This window comes from Mastomys coucha, unplaced genomic scaffold, assembly GCF_008632895.1.
Source record: "Mastomys coucha isolate ucsf_1 unplaced genomic scaffold, UCSF_Mcou_1 pScaffold15, whole genome shotgun sequence".
In the NCBI taxonomy this organism is placed as follows: domain Eukaryota; kingdom Metazoa; phylum Chordata; class Mammalia; order Rodentia; family Muridae; genus Mastomys; species Mastomys coucha.
Genome location: NW_022196897.1, coordinates 32,639,336 through 32,662,588, shown reverse-complemented (window position 1 = coordinate 32,662,588; position 23,253 = coordinate 32,639,336). Strand labels below are relative to the sequence as shown.

The 23,253-nt window shown below is 39.5% G+C and overlaps 1 long non-coding RNA gene across 2 annotated transcripts; it reads right to left on the bottom strand.

Moving 5' to 3' along the window:
- Nucleotides 1-15,913: 15,913 nt before the first annotated feature.
- On the bottom strand, nt 15,914-19,690 carry LOC116091964. 2 transcript variants are annotated; one of them, XR_004119121.1, is made up of 2 exons: nt 19,600-19,690; nt 15,914-16,238 (listed from the first exon to the last, which is right to left on the bottom strand). It is a non-coding gene; the product is annotated as an uncharacterized LOC116091964 (long non-coding RNA). The 2 variants fall into 2 exon arrangements; XR_004119122.1 differs by lacking the exon at nt 19,600-19,690 and adding an exon at nt 19,310-19,402.
- Nucleotides 19,691-23,253: the final 3,563 nt, after the last annotated feature.

The window sequence follows — 23,253 nt, the reverse complement described above, 5'->3', positions numbered from 1 at the left end:
AAGGAAGGAAGGAAGGAAGGAAGAAAGGAAGGAAGGAAAAGAAAAAACAACAACAAAAAGCCAGAAACTGGGGAAGCAAGAGTAGGCAGATCCCTGTGAGTTTAGGCCAGGTTGGTCTACATAGTGAGCCCAGCCAGGGCTACATAGTAGAAGAAGAAGAGGTTGAGAAGTTGTTGTTTGCACACGTGTAAATTAAACCTTGTCATATCAACTCTACCACAGTATGTGCTCCAATAGGCATCAGATCCTCATCGTAACAGTCAAACCCCTGTGCCTTCTCATCATTAGATGTGAAGATGACATGAACCCTAGTAATTCCTATCTCCTAAGAAAGGATGAAGGTAAAGATTTAAAATTACAAGTATGTTTGTTTATTTGCTTTTTAATTGTTAAAAGCAACATGATCTTGGGAGGGGGAGAAAGAGAGAAAAGGGGGGAGAGGAGAGAAAAAGAGAAGAGAGGAGAAGAGAGGAGACGAGAGGAGACGAGAGGAGAGACAGAGAGAAAGTCATCACTACTTACATCCTAAATTTGTCTCCTTTCATCTACTCTAGTAAGAAAACAATAACATCAGTTGTAGGTTCTACTGTTAAACTTCTAAACTATTATGGGTTTGTTTGTTTGTTTGTTTGTTTTAAGTTAATTCTGGTTGCATAGACAACTGTTAGGTCAGCAACCACCTCAAGTTTCAGGACATTGGCATATTGACTGCTACTGCTGGATCGTAGAGAATTTTACAAATATTTTCATATTATTGTGCTGGTCAAAAATATGTAACAGTGATATCTCTCCACCGAATACACAAAAATATTTTAATATGTTAATACTTAACAGACAAGTGTCTTTGAGATAAAATGCATAGCTAAGAAGGAAAAATCTAATGACTGACTACTGTATTTTGAAAACCAAACCCAGATGTATTTATACTCAGGGCCCAAGCACAAGAGCTTGTGTGTGTGTGTGTGTGTATGTGTGTATGTGTGTATGTGTGTGTGTGTTACATCCTTTCTTAACTTGAAAATTCAAAACTTACATCTATCCCAGTCTACCCATAACTAGCAACTTAGGGAAAACAGAAATAAAATTTGCCTTCAATAAAACAAGCAGTTACCTTTTTAAAAATGGCAGATAGTAGATAACGAGTTATTTTGTCTAGTTATACAAAATAATAAATCTGCAGCAGTCATTTGTTTAAACAGATTAAACAGCACGCACATATCTCAAAGAGGGTGGGACTTTTCCCTGGGACTCTCTTTTCATCTTTAAAAGAAAACAATGCAAACGCTTTCCTCTTTCCCATACCCTATGGTATTTACCACCCTCCTTGATGTGGACTCTGCAGATACAGAGAAAGCCTGCCAAGGTTTCAGGGTCCTCCTTTAAGTCTGCTCTGGCGTGCCTGTAAAAACGCGTAAAGAGTACTTCTTAGAAAATTGATAATGTCCACCGTTCAGTATTTGTGTATTAAGGACTGTCAGACCTCTTTAGTGTACCCATTCATTGGAATCACTGTTAATCGGCATGCAACTGATTTCTGAACAGCAGAGTGCTCAGAAATCAAAGTTAACATAACAATTCCTTTTCTACAAATAGCAGCAAAAGATGTTATGGGCCGAAATTTCAAAGCAAGTTACTGCATTTGCAAGTTTTAAGTCACACTTGGCAGTTTTTCCAAACACAGTGGTCAGGAACTGGAAAAAATAAACATGTGTTTCCAGGATTTTCTTTTCACATGCCACACAAAACGTAACGTTACCAAGATGATGTCACTCCTGAGAAGCACTTCTTAAAGAAGAAAGCTTTCTGTTTGTACTGAGGTACATGTTACAAAATAATGTTAAGAAGCCAAATAAATACTACTTGCATCATATAAATGAAAGTTTAGACTTCCCCAAAGGGATTTCTTGAAAAGTCTGATTTTCCTATTAATGTAGAGATAGTATGTATTTTAAATCTTATACTTAAATTCACAGCTCTTCACGCTCTGTCTTCCAGGTGCCTTAAACAAGACTGAAAACAAAGGCTTCAATCTACATTCAGTTCTTAGGCAGCTGAGGCTGGAACATTCCCATTTTGCTAAAAGAATAACTGAGGTAAATTTATGGCTTTAGCGAGGCTTTCCCAAGTTTTCTTCCTTCTAGGTGACTGAAAACTCACAGGTGTGGCTTTTATTCAAGAGAGAGGAAACAGTCAATCACAGACTAGGATTTCGGCAGTTCATAAAGCCGCCAGACCCCAAATAACTAATCAGCCAGGTGGCTTTAAAGCTCCACTCAAAACTGCCCAGCCTAGTGTAAAGCACTGCTCCCATTAAAATGTAAATATCATACCTTGGAGGAATAGCAATGGCAGCCATCAGCTCAGTAGGACAGATTTATTTCTCAGTTTCCTAACAATGATCTGGACCCACAGAGACTATGGCCCAGGGCTGAAAGTGACTGTGGAGAATAAGGGATACAAAATACTCAATGTAGAGTCTTAGGAGACTTAGACACCCACTAGTTCAGACTAGGGATGGTTGTGGGGCCCTAGGACCTTCATGGGATGAGAGGGAAAGAATGTAAGAAATAGATCTATCCACTGGGATGTTTTCAGAGGAAAGGATGCTTGTATGCAAGACTTCAGAAACACAAGGGGTAAAGTCTGTCCTATGACATGACTCTTTGGTGTTTATGAAGAGATGTTTGTAGCAGATACAGTCTTAATTGCAAAGCTTGAAGATAAGTGAATAAATCTAGACCAGGAATAGTATTTATCATTAAAAATGCATAGACTGTAAAGCCGAGAAAAGCCATGAAAGAAATTTAAGTGCATATTGCTAACTGAAAGAAGCCATATGAAAAAAAAGCTAGAAACTGTATAATTCCAAACATCGGGGATTCTGGAAAGGCAAGTGTCAAATACTGAAGATAATGAAGAGACTGGGAGTTAAGGGGTGAGAGTTGTGAGGGGGCAAGACTAGACAACACGCTACAGTGAGAGATACAAGTCATAATGTATTTGCCTGAGGCCATTGGATGTGCTCCTTCAGCCAGAAGGAACCTTGAAATAAAGTGTGAAAACAGGAGTACAATAATGTGCCAATGTAGATACATATATTGTGGCAAATGAATCACTCTGTCTTGGGGAGTGGATAATAAGGAAATCTGTGAGGGTACAGAAGGACGAGGTTCATGGGAACTCTCTGCACTTGCATTAATTACGGTATCAACCTAAAACTGCGCTAAAACATCTTATCTATGTCTAAAAGCCACTATTTAAGATGTCTGGGATAGTCTTCACAACTGCTGCATTTTGTTTTTCACTGATTTAGCACTTTGAGATTTCAGTGGTATAGAATAGCTTACTAACAGTGATCTTCTGGTACAAACAGACCTCAGATCAGCGGCTCCATAGTATAGGGAAGCTGAGAATGATCTCACACTCAGCCGCCATAGCCATCAAAACACCATAGCATAATACGTGTCAGATCTGTTTCTGGTGAAGCTACTGTAAACAAAGATGGCATTTTTGTTCTGTAAGATGAATAATATATAGTAAAAACAAAAGTTTATGCACCTGGGATCTGTGCTCACTTGGTTTTCTCTATTTGGGGGTATACTCCTTTTACTTAGAAAACGTGGAAGTGTGCTGCAACATGGCACCCTCTGTTACATCGGGAGCAACCTGACTCATTTTCTTTACCATGTCTCTTAATAATAACATCAACAAGCCATCTATTGCTTAGCTACCACAAACTGGGCAGCTTCACTCTGTCGTGCCCTTTTGCCACAGCCCACAAACAATGGAGCCAGCTAGCCATGGCCTCAAACCTCTGAAAACATGAACAAACTTGGGTATGACTTTTAAGTCATTTCTCTCACTCTCTCTTGTTTATAAGTGGGTATTTGTCACAACTATCAGAAGTCTGTTTCACATAGAAAGTTAGTACCACCTCTCACAAAGATCTTTGGAATGGAGATTGTTTCCTACATTAATCATGATGGAAATGAAATGTATTTGAAAACATCAAGAAACAAGGGGAGGGAGTAAATGCTTGGCTCGGCAGTTGACAGCACAAACCACTCTTGCAAAGGACTTGAGTCCATTCCCCAGCAGCTACACTGAGTGGCTCACAACTGCCTGTAACTCCAGCTCCAGGGATCCAAAGTCTCTAATAACAACGGACACTGACACACAACTTTTTAAATAATAAAAAATTTCATTAAAAAAAAGAAAACTAAAGAAATGAGGCCAAAAATAGGAGAACATTTAGATTAAAAGGAGAGACCATGCTGAATGGGCAACTTTTAGACTGGTGAGTGAGTTTTCTCTGTGCTAGTCAAACAATGGAGCTGCCTAGTGAGCTTCCCAGAAGACGTCCCCATTGGTAAGCTGCACATGATTATAGTCTCTCCCAGAGAAAGAATAGCATGTCCTTCCTTCCCTACGTTCTTAGATTCTCACAAGATAATGTGTTCAACTAGGTGTTCACAAATTCCCTTAAATCCACCTAAAAATCTAAAAGCAGCTAATTTCATTGCATGCTAGGTCATAGATTTAGTTGAATGCTGTTTCATGTTTGATTACATTTCACCCCAGCAAACAATAAGACGAGTATTATTATCATCCCTATCTATGTAGAAATAAATCTTATTGCAGGGGTTTTCACCTATAGCTGCTACCTTTTAGAACGGGGCCTCTAACCTGGGCAGACAGCAAGGAACACATATGCTCTTAACCACTGTATGCAGTTCTGGACTCATCCAAGAACAGGACAATTACCCTGCACCCTAGCTCTTATTTCTGATGTCAGTGAAATGGTTAGAGTCAGAATGTAGAGATTATGCAAACTATACAACGCTAGAATATAAAGAAAACACCTAGGTCACCTACAACCCTTCTAACTTCTACCCCCATATGGTCTTCACTTCCAGGCCAGAGAAGGCAGGCAACATGAGAGGTTTTCTTCAATTACCTGAGAGTAGAAGACATGGACCATGGTGAATCATTGCCACATAAATGAAAGGACAAGCTTAGTTCAGTATAAATATGATGTTGATGGTAGATAAAGACAATCCTGCAGTCATCAGAGATTCAAAATGACTGACACACAGACACATATATAAGTAGTTATTTGGAAATGCTGAATAAATTGGTCACATATAAATAAATAAAACAAACAACAGAAAAAATGTACAAATCCTTTAATATGTCACACAGAGGAAATAAACAAAAATGAAAAAAAGGAAGAGAGAAAGAAAGCCTCAATTTCCCTTCAGCTCCAGCATTCTAGGTCCAGAACATGTATTCCTTTTGGGCTACTTCAACAGAGGTTTCTCCTTGTTATCTCAAAAAATCTTCAAGTCTAATCTGCATAGATCAGAACGTCCTTCCTATGTTGGCTATGTTTCTTCACCTAATTTCCAAATTTCAATGAATCAAATACTTTCACACACACACATATAAAAACATATGTGTTTTTATATATATATGTACACATATATAAGTATATATACATGTATATATACTTATATATATGTGTACATAAATATAAAATATAAACCACATGCATACATACAAAAACCAATAATACCTATGTCATTTTTCTTTTCTTTTCTTTTCTTTTATATTTTTATTAGATATTTTCTTTATTTACATGTAAATTTCTCCTTTCCCAGTTTCCCCTCCAAAAACCAAACAAGCAAACAAACAAACAAAAACAACAAGAACAAACCCCTGTTGCTTCCCCCCTCCCCATGCCTGCCACCCCGCCCTCTCCCACTTTCTGGCCCTGGCATTCCCTTACACTGGGGCACAGAACCTTCACAGGGCCGAGGTCCTTTCCTCCTATTGATGATCGAATTTGCAATCCTCTACTACACACATGCTGCCAGAACAATCAGACCCACCATGTGCAGTCCTTGGTTGATGATTGAGACCCTGGGAGCTCTGAGGGTACTAGTTAGTTCATATTGTTGCTCGTCCTAAGGGGCTGCAAACCCCTCAGCTCCATAGGTCCTTTCTCTAACTCCTTCAACCAATGTCATTTTTCAAATCCACATGTCACTTCATATTTAATTCTTAATATGTCTTAGTATTCAAGCTTGTCATTATCTTCTTAGTCACTTTCTGACCTTTCTTGGCTAACCTGTTACCTCCTGTTACCTTTACTTCTCTCTCTCTCTCTCTCTCTCTCTCTCTCTCTCTTTATGTTTTTGTTTTGTTTACTGTTGGTTTTTTTGTTTTGTTTTGCTTTGTTGGTTTTTTTGTTTTGTTTTGTTTTTTTGGCTTGGGGTTTGTATGTTTGTTGGGGGTGTTGTCCTTCTTGGTTTCTTTTGAGACAGGGTTTCTCTGTGTAGCCCTGGCTGTCCTGGAACTCTCTCTGTAGGCCAGGCTGGACTTGATCTCTAAAAGACTTGCCTGACTCTGCCTCCGGAGTACTGGGATTAAAGGCGTACACCACCCCTGCCTGGCTTTACTTTCAATGCTGTCTCCAAGCCTCTTCACAAGAATGCCCAACTGCTGTTCTAAAATATACATTTACTAATCTTTTAGTCAAAATCCTCAATGTTTGCTCATTTCTTTCAGACAGTGTACACACTCTTCATGATATCATGAGGCCTAGTGTCACAAAACCTTATTATAAGCACCACACCACCATACCATCGACTCATTTGTATGGAGAACTTTGCCTGCCCATGACACATATCACTCACAAAATCTTATTTTCTTCCGTAGACCTTGCCACGACACTCCTCCAGCTCTAGCATGACATACAAAAATTAAATTTTTATGCATTAATTCAGCATCACCCATTCCTACAAATTTTCTCTGAAAACCCAAACTCAATCAGTAGTTCTCTACTGCTATAAGATCAAACAGACCTACTATGTGCTCATTAAAGGGGCATCCAAAAGCTAAGGAGAGAATTGAACTTCTTTTTTAATTGAAAGCATAACTTGAAGGCAAAAAGAAGTATGTTAGATAAACCAAAACTTTGTTGCCCTTCATTGCTAATTTTATAGCTTACTATTATTTTTATGTTTGATTGAAGAGAAATAGAACATAATCATACTAGGCCACCAGAGTTTTCAGGTATTGCCAGAAGAATATCATGAAGTCTGGAAAGACCCACATACTGACTTTTGAGGGAAGAGATAGTCTTATCCTCAGACATCCCAGCAGATGATACTAATTATAGCATGTTCCACTCACACTAGGCCATAGCAAGAGCCTGTCTCTTCCCTTAAAACTTTAGTTATGCAGTGATCAAATTCTAAGAGGAGCCTATTTAGTGACACATACTATTTTGTTATCCAATAGGTCATGGGGCCTTTCAATCCATTTTTTTTTAAGTCTAAACTAAGGCATATGCTAAATGTGAGCCAAAGTATTTTGAAAGTTATAATAAATTCTGATGATAGAAAATATATTATGTAAAATATAATAAACATGTGTATTTAAGGAAGATAATAGTTTAGCTCCAAGAAATAATAGCTAAGCAGTGATGACCTTAGCAAATTCTCTACAATTAATGGAAATAAAAATTGCATGTTATCACAGTAAACGGGTGCTAAGAGAAGGAGAGGTAACTCATACCAATGTGCTCTTAACACACCAACTCAGATTTAAGCTTATACAAACCAGTCTCCCCCAAAGACAGAAACTACAAAAAGATCAAACTTCTTGAAGTTCAAAGATGTTAAATTCTACTATTTAAGCCCCATTACATACGCAGTTGCTAGCAGAGCCATAGCGTACCTTCAGGAGATTCGATTCCCCTCTTTAAAAGCACTGTTGGCCTGGTGTCTTGGACGGCAGATCACAGAGTTCCAAAGCCCTTAAGATGCTATATCACCAAGTCTTACTGAGACATAATTAACTTCATTGGGAATTACATGATAGCAACTTAGAACAGAATTTTGCAGAACATTATTGGTATTCTTCTACTTGGTAATTACTACTTCAGTGAAAACCTTGAGGAAGAAACAGAGGGCCAAATTTGGCCCTCAACAAGAAGCACATCAAGTAACTGGTCCAACTTATAATGCCAATAAAAAGCACATTTGAATTTCCCGTGAAACTTCCCCCGCTAGGACACCAATCTCATCACGAATGTAAATTCAACCAAAATGACTGCCTATGTTCTTTAACCAGACTACATGAAAAGCCATGTGTGGGGCAAATGCACCTAGATAAGTGCTCTGCATGCCAGATAACCACCTTCTACAAGCAATTCTGGAAAACAAGCAAAGTTGGAAGGAAGCTGCTGACATTTTAATCACATAATTAATTTTTGCCACCACCGAATTAAATATGTGAAAGATAAGATATAAGTCACTGAAACTTAGGTTCATGCTTCAAAATGGGAAGCCAATGTTCAATTCAGAATAATAATTATAAGGAAGTTACACATTATAAAACTTCCAATTGTTCAATATACAGCTTGTTACCACCATGAATTGTGTAGCATAAGACTCTTGAAATTCTGTCATGACTTTCCACCAAAAGTATTTAGTTTGCACATGACCTAATTTTTATCATAAAAATGGAGACATTTTCCCTGTTTGGCTTGCTGACTTTAAAGTACACTATTCGGTTGGAAACTAATTTTAGATTACTATCAACTTAGCATTTGAGTTTAAAGTATTAGGCCTAGAACATCACAAATGCATGCAAATGATAGGAAAACAAAATTTAAAAACTATGTTCTCACCTTTGCTATCCGTGTTCCCCCAGTAATTCACCTGAAGCCTGAGGAAAATGACTAGACTGTTTCCTGGGAGCCAATCTGATGACTTCCTTGTGGAAACTTAGGCAAGCTTTCAGTGGAAAGCTGTTAGGACTTCTTCCCCCATCAGTCTCCAATGAATCTTCCCTATTCCAAAGGTTTTGCTTTTACCACCACCAGCTCATCTATATTTGTTTTCCACATTATTTTTTTTTTATCATGATGACCAGAGTCCTAAAAAGAACAAGCTACGAGAGGAGAGATTTATTTTGGCACATGGTTTTAGATATTCCATCCATTTATCATGGCGAAGAAACATGGATGGAACCTTACAACAGACTCCTCACATGATAGAAGACAGGAAGTGGATGCAGGGAAGAACCTTATAAAAGCCAATCCTTAGAGATATACTCCTGCAAACCAGGCTACAGGTCTCAGAGGTTCTTCTACCTTCTAAAACAGCAGTAGCAGCTAGGGGCCGGGAGCAGACGGAGAACATTGCAGAATCCAACTGTAACATCCCCACTTCTCAGTAACCACAACAATGAGAAACAAAAGGAAAAGCAAGCCAGGATGTCCTACCAAGCAAGGCAGACTGCTTTCCCGTGGGCCAGCCCGCCCATCAGTGCATCGTGTTGGTTAACATTCGGAGAGACATTTGTGCAGAGCACAAATTGACGGAGCTCCTGTTTATAATCAGAGATTTCGGAAACGGCAGGAGATTTATTCGTGGAATCTTAACACCCATTCAGACTGTCGTAAAACACAAAGGACCAGATTCAATAAAAACTCTGTCCAACTTCCACAACACTTCAGTCTGTGTGAGCCTTCAAAACAAAATCAATTTTTCCAGTTTTGCATAGGGCCACTCAGACTTTAGAGGTTGGAAGCCAGCTGGGGCATTTCCTAACTCTTCTGAATTACTTTCAAAAGTAGTTTCGGCCACCACCTTCCATCAGAAGTCAGTGTCCCCTCCCCCTCCCCACCCCCCTCCCCTCCCCCTTTCTCCCTTCTTTCCTTTTAAAACATATTTCAGAGAACACCACGTGGAGAACAAACGACAGACCCACAGCATATGTCTCATGCAGAACTGGCCCATAAACAGAATTCTTTGGTACACAGTGAAAAAATATTTTTGATTCCATGCTCCATACTACAGTAAAGCTGGGTATAATCACTTTTAAAAATTGCTGTGTCCAGGGACAGCTGTTCTTCATACATACTGGGAATGTTTCCTTTACATTCCTGAGGACATAAGTGTTTGACACTAAGCCAGTACCTTTAGAACTGGTGAAAGATAAACACGCCCCGTGCTGATGCCGCACTGCACTCTCCCAACAAACTTTCTCCCACAACTAAAATGTTAAAAGTTTTACCCCACAGCCCACGTTCTGACATTAGTCCAATAACTAATGTTCTGTCCAAGTAAAATACATTTTGTCATAGCTTGAAAATGTTACCTTTCACAGAAGTATAGTATTTCTGACCAGCGGGGAACATAAGTCAACATTATCTATTACTACCCGGTGTCAGGCCTGAAAAGGGAAGGTGGGTGGTGGATGTTAATAACGACTTAAGCGATTTCTAAAAGAGGCATTTGAGAAGTACAGAGCCTAAAGTTTCAAACGTTTTGTCTTATTTTCGCTGTGTCAGCAATCTCCCTCCCCCCCACCCCCCACCAAGAGCAACACTGCCTCCGACCGACGCCTAGTTCTCCTTTTAATTTTAGCTGGGTGCTTTGCTAAGCTGGAAAGTTTGAAAAATACCCTAGAAAACTCCTCTGCCAGGAGACGAAAGGCAACAACCTACGACCAGGACGGCAGCGACGCCCACGCACTCAGAGAAAGATTTGCCGTCGTAGAAGAAGCACAAGATTTTTGAATCTGAAACATTAGGTTTAGTCCCCAGCTACTTGCCCGGTGTTTCTCTCTAAGGTCTAGGCCTCTTGTTGGACATTGGAGGAGTCAAGGGAACACTGGGTAGTGGTGTAACTGAAGTGAAGAAGGGGAGAAAACTTTCTCCTGCAGTGAACTGCAGCTTTCTTGGCAGGAGTGGGATGTGGTGCTCAAGGATGGCGCTTGCCTTTTCTTCCACGGACTTAGGGAGACTGTGGTTCCCAAAGCCACTGTCCTGGCCAGCCATGACCGTGAACTGAATGCTTTCTTCAGATTCCCATGCTATGAATAGTAAGCTCTCCTCAGTTCTTCAGGCCATGTGGTTCTAGCAAGTGTTTCTCAAGGAAAGGATTTGGCTGTCCCTCAACACACAAATATCTTAAAAGAAGAGGTTACTTGCATCAGAGACTGATGCTTGGGTCCTGCTTCAGGCCTGGAATAGGAAGCACTCAGTTCCTGGTGATCTGTGTCTTTTTCTGGTTTGTTTTTTAATGGTTTTTCGAGACAGGGTTTCTCTGTGTAGCCCTGGCTGTCCTGGAACTCACTCTGTAGACCAGGCTGGCCTCGAACTCAGAAATCCACCTGCCTCTGCCTCTGCCTCCCGAGTGCTGGATGATCTGTGTCTTTTTCATCTGGAGCATTAGATCTTGGGGTCCCAGGCCCTTGGGAAAGTAACTTGCCAATCATTCTTTTCAATCGCATTAGAATTAGTTCAAAGAAATCGTTCAGAGGTCATAGATCCATTAAAAGATATCTCTTGTAGTGAAGAGACTCTGAGAACTACAGAACACGCAGCTGTGGCAGAACATGTGTCACAAGACTGGAGGCGATGGCCATGCTTACTGCCCCGAATTTAGGAGGAAGTTATCCTACCTTCTTCTTCCTCATCGAGTTCACTTCTGAGAAAGAAGTCACAAAACAATAGTTTCCTTCTTGATGCTGTTAGCACTAAAGGGGAAAGCAGACTTTAGTTACCCAAGTCACCACCATTGCTGGCCTAGGAAAGACAGTCATTGCTAACTGCAGAAGTCTAGATTCGCTGCACCTAGGTGTCAACCCCAAGACAGTCACCTGATATATCAGCAAAGCATCTGAAGGGCTTAGAGGAGATCCCTGCAGCCTTGTGAGTGATGTGGGATCTCCCCCACCCCCTTCTCTGAGATCATCAGTCCTCTCTCAAAGAGCCCCATCCTGAGTCCCTGAAAAATGGCAATATTCATGGTCAAAATCAAGCAGATTGGCTCCCTCTATCTTTGGGCAAAAGCCTTTTTTAGGTTCACCTGAGCTGACAAAGCATAGATGGGGTTTGTACAAAGAGCACTGACTAGAGTGCTCTCTAGATGACTCATTAGACATGGAAATGGAAAACAACTTTTTTTTTTAGTTGAACTCTTTTCCTACCAGGGAAAGGTTTCGGTCCAGCAGCCCAATGTTGCCTCCAACTCACTATGTAGCCCAGCTGGCTCATACCAATCCTCCTGCCTCAGTCTTCTGAATACTAGGATAACAGACAGGAACCATAAGCCACCATGCTTGGTCATCAGCATATTGTTTATTTATTCATTCAATTCTTTTACTAAGACAGGGTCTCAGGTAGTGCAGGGTGGTCTTGAACTCCCTATGTAGATAAGAACGACCTTGAAAGTCTGATCTTCGTGCCTCCTCCTCCAAAATGCTAGGATCATGGGTGTATTGCAGCCACCAGTCCTGATTTGTATGCAGTGTTGAAGCTCAACCTAGGGCTTTGACATGCTAAGTGAGTATTCTACCTGACCAAGCCACAGCCCTGACCAACCCCTTATTGTTAAATAACAGAACTGAATCCAAGTCCACTCTACTTTGGGGCCATGACATAGTGAACTAAGTGATAATATTGGAAGGTGGGATCCTGCTCTCTCTCATAGTAGAGGGAATAGGGTAGGGCCTGGAAATGGCCTGAAAAGGGAGAATGGTTGTAAATCAGAGCCCATGCCAGACGGAGCTACACAGCAAGATCTTGGCAGAAGAAAAAGAAAGACAGAAAGGCAAAAAAAGAAAAGAAAGAAGAAATCAAAGTGTAAAAATGCCAAGGAATAAAAGCCAAGAAAGCAAAGATTAAGGAGGAAGGGAAGGGGTGCATGCTTGGAGACTTGCCACCGTTCTGACCCCTTCATCGGTTAGGGTGCTCTGCACATGGCCCCGGGTTCTCTATACGGGTATCTTGTTTCTCAGCTAAGAAAGGAAGGCTGAGGTTACAGCTCAGTGGGTAGATAGGTACATGTTCCAGGCTCTGATTTCAAAACAGAAAAAAAGAGTCAATACAATAAAAATATATGTGCGATGATCATTAATTTTACAAAGAACTCTAGATGGTAAGATTAAGGAACGTCAAGTACTTCCTCCAATGGAGCTGACTGTAGCTAGTTTCTCCTTCCAACCAAAACACAACAAGAAAAACAGTAACACAGGCCTCCAAAATAGTAATAATAGCATTACAATAATTTTATTTGAAAGTGTTCTGACCAGTTAACCGAATAGTCTATTATTGCATTTCCTTTGATCTCAAGAACAACCTGTTCTCTAAGGAGAAATTTTATTTGTATCATCATTTTATACCCATGAACACCAAAGATCAGAAAGATTTAGAAAGTGGACCCTCAGCAAGTAGCCAGTCCTGCAGGAAGAAGAAACCAGGCATTGGTACCCAAGCCCACCTAAGTGACTCCACCACAGCATACTCCTAGTAATTGTGACAGCTTGCTTTTGTGAAAATGAAGGCCATGTTTAGTCATTCACAAAAATGCTTATTAAAGATTAGACACTTCAGGGATAATCATGGGAAATGGAAACCTAACTTTAAGAAATTTGTTTTCTCACAGAGAAGTGAACCAGTTTAGTTTTGGAGGTGTAAGTACAATCAAAAAAAAAAATTAATCTTCAGAGCTAATTTTGACTGCACTTGCATTTTGAGACAGTCGGATCTAAGAAAAGCTGAAGAAGCATTTTACGCTGAGGTTGCCGAGAACTAAGTTCCCTTTTGTGACTAGAAACTCGTTTTCATAGTAAAAGCTGGGGGCGAGGAGAGCTGGTTGGTTGCACACTGATGCAGGAGTTAATGTTCTCTGCACCTACCTGTTTCACAGAAGTTCTGTGGGCTTTAGAGAAGCATTCATGGGTGCCACTCAAAATGTCAAGCTATACCAGTGACTTTTTCACGTCATTTGAAATTTAAAAATGTAAATAATGTATAATATCAACCAAACCTCAGGAAACTTTGTAGATAAAGAAAAGTATTGGCAAGAGGCAAAAGAATGGCCTTTCCCTGGATGTTTTAGCAGCCACTTGTTCAAGCATGGGCAACTTTGTCAGAGACAGTAGAGAGCACACATCCATGTGTGATGGGTGTAGACGGTGCATCCTGTGCTTCAAAGCTCTTTTGTGTCTTCTAATGGTTAATCTCAACAAAAGTCTCACCTCTTGCTGTGGCCTATGGTTAATGGAGCCCAATCACCTAGAGTTGGATTAGGTGTTGATATACCCTAGCAGAGTACAGTAACAGGTTCTTGTCTTCAATTCCTTAGAGACATTATGCAGAAAAGTACTAAAGCATATGACATATCCCAACATAACCAGCCAATAGCAAAGAAGGAAAAGAATGATGCCAAATTAATAAGTCTGAAGTCGTCAGCACTGTAGAGTCTAGCCAATTACGTGAGACCTGCTTGTTGCTAACTTATAAGACCACATAGTCAATGTGTTTGGAAACCACTGAAGAATAGTGGGGAGGTTTGAGAATAGTAAACTAATAAGCTACAATCCCATTAATGTTTGAATAGTAGAATCTTTCTAAGGAAAGTGATGAGAGTGGTTAGTTGCCATAACTTAAATCTTAGAGTACATATATACATTTTTCACTCAGCAATGCCTTTTCTAGAAATATGTTCTAAGAAAATAGTCAAGAATTTGAACATATGTTTGGTTACATGGAACATTTATGCCAACCCTATTTATATTCTTGAAGAGATTGGGAACAACCTTATGCTCCACAATAGAGGAGTTGATGAAGTAAATCACAGTGTAGCCAAGACAAAAGGTATGAGGAGGGCTATGTGGTGCCACTGAAATCCATTCGGTAGATATTCTTAGATGAAAGGGAAGACTTAGAAGTTAGTGGGATTTACATTATTTTACATGGATGAAATGTTCAGAAGGATATGCAGTAAAATGCTAACAATAGTATGTGATCTCAACTTTTTTCCAATTTATTTATCTATACTTCCTAGATTTTCTTGAAAGTGCTTTTCAGCAAAGTGGAACCTCCTGCTAGCAGCAGCAGCTACTACCAAACTACAGAAGAAATGTGTATGTACAGCAGAAGTAATACATGTTAATATGTTAACAAGCACATTTTCCACCAAAAATGAAAACCCCTTCCAACACAGAAAAAAGGAAAAAATGGCAGTTTGTAATTACCCTACTTTGGTATAAATATCCTTTAATATCAAATATTAAAATATCTGAGGACAATATTAAACAATATCGATTTCATCATTAACTGCTAGGTAATACTCAGTATAAATGTCTAGAATCATTTAGTGTCTTAATTTAATTACAAATAAAAGGCGGACAATCCTTGACTCATGCTCAGCTCTTTGAAGACTATTAGACCAATCAGTTTAGAACAGTGCTCTAATTTCATTTGGACTTAGTTCCTGCCTTAGAACGGAATTAAAAATAAACACAGAGAAAGAAATGGAAAAAGTGAACCACCTCATTTACATCAAACATAATGCAAATAAGTATTTTTTTAATAGATGGTCAATTCTTAAAATACTCAGTTATAGCAAATTAGGAGTGACTTCATACTGAAAAATTTTTAGTAATTTTAATCTTACAGCAGGTATTGTTTTTTTCTTCTGGCTTGTCAACTCAGAATTCACTTATTTTTGAAGAAGAAAAATCTTTTACTTAGAGACAAAGGTAAGTTACAAAACACCTCAGACTAATTAAAGATAAATCTTTTATGCAGCAATGGTACAAAGAAAAACGCAAGTTATATTTAATAATGCAGACAAAACAGCCATTCACCAAAAGAATATTGTCTTCTTTTAATTATTAGAATAAGTCATTTCATAGAAAACTGTTCAGCCTGCAGTGACTACAGGTGATGATAAATATAACACAAAACAATAAAAGGAGATAGATTCTCTACCCAGACAAACTCACACCAGTCACAGGGGAAACCTTAGAAGACTCATGTGCCAAGAGACCCCTTCAAGTTTCACATTGTCTATGTTGCTCTTGAATGACCTAGACACAGCCTTGGCCCATTACAAATGACACATTTTATTCTTTAGTACCTAGCTTTTTGTATTATTCCAAATGAAATCAAACACTGAAATGCTCTTCTCAAAGAGTTCTTGTTGTTGGGACAAAATACATGACTGGTCACTAGGTATGGTGGGTTGCGGTGCACAGCCTCAATGCCCGGCGTATGACAGTGCAGCTGGAGATACTCTGCCAGAGCTCTGATTCTGAACAGCTTCCTTTCCCAGATGTTTGTGGTGCTGAGAACCAGACAAATTCCTTCAAAATGGTTTCAGTTTTGAGTTCTGCCACAGAGGCTTGGAAGTTGGTTGTGCTCTGACTACCTAGTAACAGACAGATATTTACTTAACAGCAAGAACATCAGCAATCTAACAAATCATTATTTTTACCATCCCCCTGGATGGCTTTATCACGCAGGGGCATTGATGAGATGGTGGTCTCTTCCCATAAACAGATCTTCACAACTTATATGACAAGGTTGACAGTTCATTATTTCTAAAAGTGGGCTCTGCTATGAAAACCAGCTCTGGACTTCCCACTAAAATTCTGTTCATTTTTCCCACAAACATAACTATTATAATGGAGAAAGAAAGAAAGAAAGAAAGAAAGAAAGAAAGAAAGAAAGAAAGAAAGAAAGGAAGGAAGGAAGAAAGAAAGAAAGGGAAAGAGACAGGGAAGGAAAGGAGAAGAAAAGAACAGGAAAGGAAAGGAAAGGAAAGGAAGGGAAGGGAAGGGAAAGAAAGGGACGAACCTCATCCTGAAGGGCATTTTCTTCCTGAGGCATACATTCTCTTGGTGATTCAGTTCCTTCTAAATTTCTGGTTAGGTTTCTTCCAAATAATGGTACACCTATCCTGATTCTTAACTATGTTGGTCATGGCTGAAATGCTAACTCCACCTAATTAGTTTATTCAAAGTCTCATATAGTTGTGCCAAGTATATTTGCAGGACTGTGGGCATTTTCTTCTGAAAGAGAAAACCACAATTCTCTTGGGCCATCAAACTGCCTTAGTGACCTTTGTCTCATTATCCTAAAAGACTGGGATTCATCGTACAAGAGAAGAACACAGACAACAGAGGCTCACGAGATGCAGAAAATCCCAATAATGACCACAGTTTGAAGGAGTAAAACCTTTGACCCTGGATAGCACTTGACCCCCCCCCCAAAAAAAAAGAATTAAAACTAAATTTTTCAAGAATTTTACTCAAGAAGAAAAATTGATGGTCAAAGAATGATTATTTATGTGGAGAAGTTTAGCGATATTTTGTTTTGATGGTGCTTTTTTCCAGACAAGGAAACCTATTTTTTAATAATGATACTTATTATCTGTCACTAGTATATATTTTACATGAGAAAATATTTATTTGGTGTTTATTACATACAGTGCTAGAGATTAAACCCAGCACTTTGCACATTTTAGGTGAGCAGTCTCCAGTTGAGCTATATCCTAGCCCCATATATCAGAAAGTTCTTCATGCATATTTTTCTTATGTAATTTGTATGAATGCCCTTCTTAGTCTCTTAAAGAAATCAAGGTTCAGAAAAAGTAACCAATTTATCTACTGTCAAAAAAAAATCTAATAAGCAGGGCTAGAGATATGTAAAGATCACTTACTGCTCCTGAAGAGGACCTGGGCTTAGTTCCCAGCACCCACATGGAGGCTCACAACCATTTTTAACTCATTACAAGGGTTGTTATATCCTCTTAACAGTCTCCAACTACACTGCACACACAGTGAATATACATACATGTCTAAGAGGAGGCAGAAAACTGGTAAAAAGCCAGAGGGGACAGAACCCCAAGGAATCATGGCCTCCCAACATAACAACACTGATGCAGGTGAGAACTCAGAGATGCTGGCAGCATGCACAGGGCCTGCACATGGGTGCCAGCGTTGAAGCTCCCAGCCCTAACCAAGGTGCTGTCTCCAATTGACAATTGCATTTAAAGGGAAAAAATTCATTTTTAGGATTTAATTTCTGCAATTACAGGTGTAGAAACCACACTTAACGGCAGCCCCAATGCCCAGCAATAAATAACCAACACAAAACAAACTCAATGATAGTTTTGGAGATTTTTTCCCCTCAATTTACTTTCTTTGGGCATTTTTTTAAAGGTAAAAATATCCTTTGCTTGTATACTATGGTTTCCAATCTTGTGTTTTTGTGTATGCATCTCTCAGGTTTATTTTTTGTTTCATTCTCTTTTTTATTTGCCTGTTTATTTTCTAAAGAGAGAGAGAAAGAAGGCATGGAGTTGGAAGAATGTAGGGGAGGGTCTGTGAGGAGATGAGGGAGGGGATTTTGTGATCAGAATATAAAATATGGGAGAAATTATTTTCAGTTTAAGAGAAAAATTAATCTTATAATTAAACAGCTGAAGTGAGATTGAGTGGTGGCCTTAAAGTTTATAAGACTTTTCAAGCAGTACTGGGTAGCTTGTTCAGACTCTAACGAAGAGTAGAATTTGATGCCATGGATATTTCCTGGACTTTAGCTGCCTAGTTACTGATCTTATAATTAGTTACGCTGACTGTCCAGGCAGCCTACAGTGCAAGCCAGGAGCTAGGAGCCTGCATTCCTTCAGTTCATATCATATAGTCTAACAATAGTAGACACAGTATGGTATAAGGCTTTAGACTGAGTCAAGAGCCAAAACTCTAGCTGTAGCCTTACTAATCTTGAGAGCCTAAAAATTAATTTCTTTGTGTTCTGTATTTACAGTTTGGAAAGGAGGGACTTTGTCAACATAACAAAGTTGTTCTCTACTCACAACAGTTTAGTTCTCCTGGGAGTTATAGCTTGGTAAAGGATGGGAGGACCAGAACGCTGCAAAGGAAGCTACTCCATAAAGGAAGTCAGAAGCTGATAGGTAGAACATTAACACAGGGACATGTGACAGTTATGCACAGAAAGGATACATTTTTTGCTTTCACCACATCAAGATATGGTTGTCTCATTCTGAAACAAACAAACAAACTGAATCGGTTCAGGATAACAGAAAGATTTACTAAGTGGTAGGTGGTAGGTATGCCTCCTGGGTGATTCCTAGGGAGCTTCACTTTTCAGTCGCTCTGTAGCTGAGGGCAATGTTTGCTTGCTAGGAGAAAAAAAAATGGCCATGATCATGTTTTAGAATTATTTGGCTCTCAGGTATGATCGTGCGTAGTCTCTGAGCCTGAGTAAAGTGACAGCATTCTGTAACACATTGGGACCAAATAAGTCATTCTGAAAGGAGTACAGTGGTGGGAAATAAATCGGATCCATACCAATGAGCAGCTTAGGACGGAAAAAGAGAAGGTAGCAAAGAGAATCTAAGAAGTACAAGCTTGGAGCCCAGTTGGTAAAATTCATTAACTCTAGAGCCAGAATCTTCTGAAAAACCATACATACATGGCATGCTGAAGGAATCCCAAGAGGACAACGGGGTAAAGCCAAGCAGATGGAGGTCCCTCTCCACAACTCACTTGGTGCCTTTGTATTCTTGAAGAGCTAAATGAGTAGGTACTACAAGAATTTATCTGGGTGGGTTCAGTGTGAAACCTGCCATTTTACTTTGTGAGGGCTGGACTCATCACCTCAGGAGGTGTGAAGACGGGTGTGAAAAACCCTCCCTCTCCCACCCTTATTTCTTCTAATAAAATAATTTATTTTTTTTCTTCAAAGCCTTTGAAACAAAATACCTGACGCCAGTTCCCCACCAATTAAAAAAGAACTTTTGGGAACTCTTGGAATCAGAAATTGGGTGTTGTAATAAGTTTGAGGACATCCTGGGTTCGTTGCTATGGGACCCATTGCTATGGGACCCAGCCGCTACAAGATACCACACTCAGAAATATTCCCTTGCTACCTATATGTCATAGAAAATTCTCTTGGAATGTTCTTACGTGGTGTGTGGAGTCATCTCTACTTCTGAAGAAGGAACAGCCTTGCTTCAGGCATAGCCATCAGGGGTAGGACAGAATGTCATCTGTTCTTCCCACTTAGATACACCCAATGGTCCCAGGGAGTGTCGCCAGGGAAAGCATCTTGTAATAAAAAGGGCCATACATAGGACCATGCATGTCTATGAAATATGATTATTAGGCTTTGATTCCAATATGAAGACATGTGTGTTGCTTAGAAAGTGCGGTGAACTCACCCCTGAAGGTTAGCTCACGAACATGCCCTCTTGGCCACTGTTCATTTTGACAGGTCTAAGCAAGTTCTATTGCTGAGAAGGCAATGGTGGTTGCCATGTGTAGCATCAATGGAAGCATGGAGTTTCACTTCACTACTTAATGCTTGACATGAAATAGCACAGAAAACTAGAGGGTATTTCACACTTTTTTTATATTTCTTAAGTGACAGGTTCCACCCAAGTCAAGTTACCGGTTATGTTTTTTAACATTTTTATTATTTCTTTTATGTTTTGAGATTATAATTACATTATATTCCCCTTTCCTTTCCTCTCTTCAAACCCACATATCCCTCCTTCCTCTCCTTCAAAATTGTGGCCCATTTTTCATTAATTATTGTTATATATACATGATATATATATATATGTATATATATCATGTATGTATATATGTGCATATGTCATGTATATATACTTTAAATATTCATATTTGTATTCCTAAATATATAAATACAACCTTCTCAATCTTTTATGAATGGCCAATGTCATTTCATTTTTTTCTAACTTGAGTTTTGAATCCTGTCTCCAACAATTCTCTCCTCCAAGAAACACTATGTTCTAGTCATTCTATCAGCGACTGCAATGGGTTAGGGACTCTTCACACTCAGCAATTCAAGTGCAGTTTTGTAGTTGATATACATAGTCACAAGGCCAAGTACACTACCCTGCCTGGATACCTGCATCATTCATTTGACATCATGAGACTGAATGGCAACTTCAGTCTGAATTATACTAATTAAACATGTCCTTTCTGTTGGCCTGGGAAACATAGCATACATTATTAGTAAACTTTTCTTCTACTACTGAAATCACGTTCAGAGACTGTATCTTGTTAGAAAGAGGTATGCAATTCACTCTGAGCACATGGAAGAAAGAGTCTTATTTGCAGCACACAACTTTTAGAAATTCATACTGAACTTAAAACAAGCATCAAAAGACATTCAGATTTAAAAACACAAAACAAAACAAAACACTTGAAAAAACTTGACCATAGGTAAAAATTCCCCCTTAGAACACTCTAGTCACCAAATCCAAACCTATTCAGAAACAAAAGCGAGATTAAAACAGGACAAAAATTCCACAGCTTTATTTAAGAAGTGATATTTGAGCTATAAAGGATTTCCTGTCATTCTTGCTTGAAGTAATTTTATAATATTCTTTTGTTCTTGGGCTAGCCTAAATCCAAACAATCATGTATGTAAATGGCTCACTACAGCAGTGGATGACCCAACAGTGTAAACATTATCGTTTATCCAGAAGCATTATATGTTCATACACAAATGGCATTAAAAGCTTGTGGTCAGATCAAAAAACCACAACTGTAATTGTTTATTTATATAGCTCACCATTACTCCGTAGTGTAAGTTTACATTTTACAAAATTTCTAAACAATGCTGTTACTCTTAGAAGAGTGAAAAATGTATGGTTTGCCCAAATGATTAAAGACAAACAGCTTAGGTCTAAGCCTGTGGCGAGATGCTTTAGTATGGAAATTATTTACTTTGTCCAGTCTTACAGTTCTCATTTTTAGGCCGCCCTTGAAAGTCTATGATAACAGGGCCATTCAGTGAATTTCTGCGTTTTTTCTCTTTAGTTCAGGGCAGCTGGTTTCTTTCTTCTCTAAGCAGAAAGCTCAAGTATATTTATCACCCCAAGAATGACTCAAAACAAACAGGAAGTCTTCATCAGGCGGCTCCTGGGCATAGCTGATATTAGGTACCGGCAGAGAGGAAACAGAGAGACCATTCTCTGGGAGCCAGGCAGAGGTACATGCAGATGTAGGCGATAACCAACTTAGAGATGCTACGAACGACCACCATGTTCTCCCAAGATTAAGTGGCGTGGCAACACTCGCCAGCTTTCCGAGGCTACGAAAATTCCTCGGGAGTTTTCCTTTCCATTTCAGTTTGAAAAAAAAAAAAAAAAGCAGTTTGAACTGGATACCACGAGCCTCAGAATCCTTGTGAACCTAAGCGCCAAAGGAAACCTGGGCGGGAGCTATTCTGGGAGATCTGGCTTTGATCTGGTTGCTAGGAAAAAGCCCGGCTTTTGTCTGGAAGTATTCTGAATGGCTCCTTCAGTCGGAATGAGGCCTGCAGGTCACTGTCTGAATTAAGTGAAGAGGATTTTTTTTTTTTAACGCTAAAAATGAAGTTGTCGCTGTATGCCGCAATAAAGCTGGAGGGAGCGACTGTATTGCCATTCCACTGGTAGCAGCTCTTTGCTACAACTTAAAACTCCAAGGTATACTGTAGAAATCACTGGAGCATGCTTGCAGATCAAATATATGCAAATAGCCCTCCGTGGCACATATGTTCCTAGAGACCTCCCCTGCACCTTCTTTTCAAATAAAACCTGCTTCAGATTCAAAGCACATTTTATTTTTATTAATACAAACTTTCACTAGCAAACAATTTTTAACCTTATAAATAAATCGAAAGGCCAACCACTCACACCTAACTTTCCCCAACCAATCAAAGTAGGAGAGATGGGCTGCTAACTTCTAGGACCAATTCAAAGGTATTAGGCAATCCACTGGGGAGAGAGCCCCACCTCCCTACCCCCATCTGTTGACTAATCTTGTTTAGAATAATGCGCCAGTACCTTTGTGTAAGGACTTTACAGCCAGTATCTAATCTTCACAGATCCTGGTAAGGTAGAAAAGGAGGAAATCTTATCTCTGTTCAACAGATGAGGAGACAGAGATGCAGAGAGGCTGAGTGAAGAGCTCACATTTTAAGTGGCACCTACCGTACTGATGTTAGGAATGGCAGAAGGGAGTGTAAGCTTCAACTCGGATCCTCCCGGTCCCTTTGAGAACCTGTATTATTCTCTAGTGACCATGTTAGCCCTCCATACCCTCTTGGGAAAACATGCAGGGACTGTGAAGTCAAGCCCTTGACTTCAGCAGCAATGACATCAGGTGTAAATGAACTGAAGCCACTGAATGAAAACCTAAGTAGCCTACAGCAGAACAGGACTAATCACAGTCCTTCTAAATCAATTCAGAAGGAAAGGGCTATTTTTCACAACTTCATGAAGTTTCATCCTCCCTTCCCTTTTGTTTAAAATTTATTTTGTTCTGCTTAAGCAAATCCTAAAATGTACATAGAGTCAAAAATAAGAGAGAGAGAGAGAGAGAGAGAGAGAGAGAGAGAGA